The sequence below is a fragment of the Miscanthus floridulus genome, chromosome 11, assembly GCF_019320115.1.
Source record: "Miscanthus floridulus cultivar M001 chromosome 11, ASM1932011v1, whole genome shotgun sequence".
Taxonomy (NCBI): Eukaryota; Viridiplantae; Streptophyta; class Magnoliopsida; order Poales; family Poaceae; genus Miscanthus; species Miscanthus floridulus.
Window position 1 is genome coordinate 35442626 of NC_089590.1, and position 6000 is coordinate 35448625.

A 6000-nucleotide genomic window follows, 5' to 3' on the forward strand; every position below is an offset into this window, starting at 1 on the left:
TATGGATATATAATAATCATTAATTTCAAGAGGAAACTGCACAAGAAAAACAAAGACTACTATGAAGGGCTATTTAGTAGAGCTCCGGACAGCTCTAGATCTAAAAAAAAAACTGACCCACTTTTGATTTTTCCAGTTAAATGTCTCTGCTCCACGAAACTCGTTTTAGCGTGTTGAGAATCCAAATCGTTCAGGAAAAACCTCACCGAAAAAACTGTGTACTTAATGTTATCTGTACCATAGTGGTTTTGCAACATGTCAACGTAAAGCCGTTTAATAATAAGGAAAACAAAGGAAAAGTAACCACCTAAGAAACTTATGGGCTACTTTAAGCGATGTCATAGTGTCGGGTTCATAAACCCGGGGTCTTTAATGGATCTGTTTCTCAACAAAAGCTCGGCCCAGCAGACGACGTTGCGAACAACGCGCAACTCCTAGACCGGCCCAGATACCTAACGACAGGCCGGAAGAGCGATCCAGTCTCCGACCGGAAGGCCTGGCCAAGGAGGGACGACACTCGCCTCCGACTTCGACCCGCCTATGCTCGCCTCCGACTCCATCCCACCTCTCCGACCGGACGGCCTGGCCAAGGAGGGACGGCGTTCGCTTCCGACTCCGGCCCGCCTCTCCGACTGGGAGAACACCGAACCTCTGCTTACAGCTCTTCTCCGACCGTCGCGGTCGGAGCCAACTGGGAAACAACCGAACGGGGACGCCCACTCGGTAAGGACCCAAAGAATTAGGCGGAGCAAGTAAGGCAGGGCGCTGAAGTCAAACCACAATACCAAGTACCGTACTCTGCATACCTGTAGGATAGTACTGTTAGGCCATATCAGAAGGGCGCACGTTGGAGCTCCCGTCACTCTTAGCCCTTTGGTCTAGAGTCCGACTGGACCTCTGATACCCCCCATCTTACTCCCTCTCTTTTGTAACCCCGCAACAAACTTTGAGCAACTGGGCTCAGGAATAAAGTCACCGACCGACTCAAACTGGATGTAGGGCACGTTGCCTGAACCAGTATAAACCCTATGTCATTGAGTGCTAGGCCACATCCGATCACAACGTACGGCAAAACGACAAATATTTATTAGTTGCTCACTTTTCGCACCGATAGTTGGCGCCGTCTATTGAGAGGACGCTGTACGTTCATGCTTTTGGTCATCGGATGGCCCACCTTTCTGCCATCTTTGGCATGGCAGGCTCGAGCCATACGACCTGCTTTGGCTCGCTGGAGTTTTCCGCGCTCCCACCTATTGGGATGTTGGTTCCTCCCGTCTTTAAGCCGTCTCAAGCCTTCCTCTTCGGAAGCCTGGACTTCGTCGTCGACCGGCTCGGCGTACTACACCTCCGCGAGGAGGCACTCCAGGACACCCGGTGACTTCATCAATGAGGCGCCTACGCTTTGCTCCGAGCCTACGCTAGGCTCAAACCCCACTGTGAGTAACGTACAAATTGTTCTTTACTCGCTATTACATATCTTCCGCCGACTCTCCGGAGGGACCCCATTGTCCTCGCCGTGACCGTCATGTAACTGGTTCCCCTATGACCTCGCGTCCCCCATGGACGCGAACGCACGGGGGCTCCAAAGGATGCTAGCATCGCCCCTCTCACATCTGAATTCGTGGGGATGGCGAGCTATGCTCCTGCCTCTTTCCATGACCTCGTGGATGATGAGGTTGAGAGCGATGGCTCTAGCACCGGCGACATCATGGCACCTAGCCACCCTTTGTCCTGGGAGTGCGCTATGGCGGATGCTCTGGGACAGCCATCGGTGGTAGCGGAGTCTCTATAGACCCACACCCCTCCGTACCCTCGCGCGGAGGCCCTCGCGTGTGCATAGAAGCACGGCGAGGAGCCATGGCAAAGGTGGCAGAACCATCCACCACCTGCACCGGCGCACTCAGCGAGCGTTGCCCGGGGTCACGCCTGTTAGGTCCAACATAACATCATGGACGAGGAGAACAATCCCCCACAGTTCGTTCGAGCTGGCCAGAACATCACCAACACGGCGATGCTCCTGTGCGGCCTTCCAGGGCCTATCCACCCCCAGGAGCAGGTGGTCCAATAGAACCTCCGAGCACTGGTGGAAACCGCCGCCGTCCAGTAGGCGGAGAGCTCTGCGTTGCGACACCAACTCGCGGCCTCTCTCCCTGCCAGGGGAGTGGGTCTGCACTAGTCAAATCGCTCTATTCGCTTGCCACTATAGTCGTCGAGCGCGGAACAGGAGGTCATAGATGCACCATGGCCTGACCCGGCGCCCGCTCCACACTAGCCACCTATGCGCGAATGCCTCGGGCCGAACCGAGACACTCACAGCATCATTAGCAATTAGTGTCAAGCTCGGCATAATGATGACGTCCATTGGGTGGCAGTGAGAGCAGGCGGCATGGGCCCCACCTGGACCATCGAGGGGAGCAAAGAAACGCACCCCAGGCATGGTCACCGACCCGACGACCGAAGTCCCAGCCCGAATGGCCCGGGATCATGGGCCTTTGGACGACGCATCTAGAGAGCGCCGTCCCCGCAGCACTTCCGACCGCCTACCAACATCACCAAATATACCAGGGAGACAAATCCCGGCTCGAAGACTTTCAGCTCGCCTACTATGCCGGAGGAGTGGATGAAAACCACTTCATCATTTAGTACCTCCCCATCTACGTGGGGGAACACGTTCAAGCGTGGCTCAAATTCCCCTAGCATGACATCATCCGCGACTGGGTGGATCTCAAGAGGATCTTCATCGGGAATTTTTAGGGGACGTATGTCTGCCATCACCATGGGTAGCACCTTTTCGCATGCCTACATGTGCGACCGCGAGCATTTCAAGCTTGCCACTATCGTCATCAACTCAGCCGAGCTCCCTTAGCTCCAAGAATCATCGACTCCAGCAGTCCCAGACTGCAACAAGCCACCTCCTAGATTGCCTTTCGCCCACTCGAGGAGACTAAGGTGGTGGGAATCAACCCCACCGACCCAACCAAGATGGTGTGGATCAGGACCCAGCTCCTGGCCAAATAGGAATGCGAGCTCGTCGACTTTCTATGCACCAATCGCGATGTCTTCGCATGGAAACCTTTTGACATGCTAGACATACCGCGAGAGGTCACCGAGCACGCATTATGCCTCGTCCCAGGCTCAAAGCCCGCCATGCAACATCTACGTCACTTTGACGATGAGAGGCGTAGGGCCATAGATGAGGAGGTCGCCAAACTCCTGGCAGCCAGATTCATTAAGGAGGTATACCACTCCAACTGGCTTGCCAATCCTGTTCTTGTCAAAGAAAAGACCGGAAAATGGAGAATGTGCGTTGATTATACCGGCCTCAACAAGGCGTGCCCAAAGGACCATTTTCCTTTGCCATGCATAGACCAGGTAGTCGACTCCACCTTGGGATGCAAGATTCTCTCCTTTCTAGATGCCTACTCAGGCTATCACCAGATCGCAAAGAAAGAGTCCGACCAGCTCGCAACCTCATTCATCACCCTATATGGTTTGTACTGTTATGTAACCATGCCTTTTGGTCTAAAGAATGCTGGCACCACCTATCAATGGTGCATGTAGCAATGCTTCACCGATCAAATCGACCCGCTCGATTAGTCTGACCAAGTCAAGAGGCCAAAACCAACAATCACCATCTATGTTGATGACATAGTGGTCAAAACGGCTCAAGCTTATGACCTGATCGTAAACTTGGCCGCAACATTCGTCAACCTCCAAAGGTTCAACATCAAATTGAATCCCAAAAAATGTGTTTTTGAGGTTCCGAAGGGGACGCTGCTTGGATACATCATGTCCGAACGCGGTATCAAAGCCAACCCTAAAAAAATCATGGCCATCTCCAACATGGGCCCCATACGCAATGTCAAGGGCATACAAAGGCTCATCGGCTGCTTGGCCGCCCTGAGCCGGTTCATCTCCTAGCTAGGCGAGCGGGGGATGCCTCTCTACAAGCTTCTAAAAAAGATGGACGCTTTCATCTGGACTGAGGAAGCACAACAGGCTTTGGAGAGCCTCAAAGCATCACTAACGTCGGCCCCAATCCTCGTCACTCCCAAACGGGGAGAACCTCTCCTCCTCTATGTCGTGGCAAGCAACCATGTGGTGAGCGTGGCCTGAGTCGTCGAAAGGGAGGAGCCGAGACACCACCTTAAGGTCCAACGACCCGTATACTTCATCAGGGAGGTACTCACCAATGCCAGGGTTTGGTACCCCTAGGTGTAGAAACTTCTATACACTATGCTAATGGTGACCCAAAAGCTCCTACACTACTTCATCGACCATGAAGTCTCGGTCGTCACTTCATACCCGCTAGGAGACATCATCTAGAACCGTGATGCCATGGGATGGATCTCTAAGTGGGCACTTGAACTAATGGGCCACGATATCAGGTATATCACCTGCACCGCTATTAAGTCTTGGGCTCCCACAGATTGTGTCGCCGAATGGACAAAGGTCCAGCTATCGACTTCGGACATAACCCACGAGTACTGGACAATGTACTTCGATGGATCCATAATGGCGCCCAGCTCAGGGTCTGGAGTGGTTCTGATCTCCCTGAACGAGAGCAGGCTCCGCTACGTGATCAGCCTCCACTTTTCAGCCTCAAACAACGCCGCAGAATATGAGGCCCTCATCAACGGACTGCGCATCGCCATTGAGCTCGACGCAACGTGGCTCTACGTCCGCGGCAACTCGAAGTTGGTCATCGACCAAGTCATAAAGGAGTCCTCTTACAAAAGCCCCCTCATGGCAGCATACTGCCAGGAGGTGCGCAAGCTTGAGGACAAATTCTAAGGGATTGAGCTACACCATGTCCCCCAAAAGGACAATGATGCCACCGATTTTATCGCAAAATTGGCTGCCAGATGGGTTCCGTCTCTGGATGGGGTCTTCATTAATGACCTTCACGTACCATTTGCCTGCATCCTAGAAGGTCTGATCTAGACACACCCCGATGCTAACCTAGCACTCAGGGGTTCCGAGCCCAGTGCCTCCATAATGATGTCGCCCATTGACGTCATTGTGGCAGCACTCGATCAAGCCGACTAGCGAGCGCCACTACTCGCCTACCTCCTTAAGGAGGTTCTCCCACCCGAAAGGACTGCAGCACGATGGATCACTCAACACGCCAAGACATTCATCACACTCGATAATGAACTTTACAAGCGAAGATTGCCAGGAGTACTCATGAAGTGCGTCCCTACCGACCAAGGCAAGCAGCTCCTCCTTGAGGTCCATGCCAGAATATGTGGACACCACATGGCCCTGAGGTCGCTGGTCTAAAAAACCTTTTGCCAAGGTTTTTATTGGCCCACCGCGCTACGAGATGCAGAGGAGGTCATTCATAGGTGTGAGGGATGTTTGTTCTACGCTCGACAAACTCATTTACTGGCACATGAGCTCCAAACTATCCCCATCACCTGGTCGTTCATGGTCTGGGGTCTTGACATGGTAGGACCCCTCAAAAAGGGCCCAGGCGGCTTCACTCACCTACTCATAGCAGTGGACAAGTTCATCAAGTGGATTGAGGCAAAGCCCATCACCAACATTTGTTCGGAAGAGGCAGTCAGGTTCTTCCTTAACATCGTCTATCGGTTTGGTGTTCCTAACTGTATCATCACTGACCACGGAACTAACTTCACTAGGAAGAAATTCCTGGACTTCAGTGATGCATACGACATCAGGATTGACTAGGCCTTGGTCAGACACCCATGTACTAATGGCTAGGTTGAACGGGCCAATGGCATGGTCCTCCAAGGACTCAAGCTACGCATCTTCCACCGGCTCAACAAGTACGCCTAGCGATGAGTTGTAGAGGTCCCAGTGATCCTCTGGAGCCCGAGAATGATCCCAAACTGATCCACTGGGTTCACACCCTTCTTTCTGGCCTATGGAGCAGAAGCAGTGCTGCCTTCTGACCTTGACCATGGCACCCCAAGAGTGAAGGCCTTCGACCGCGACCGAGCCGTGGAGGCTTAGCAAGACATGATCGACCTGCTC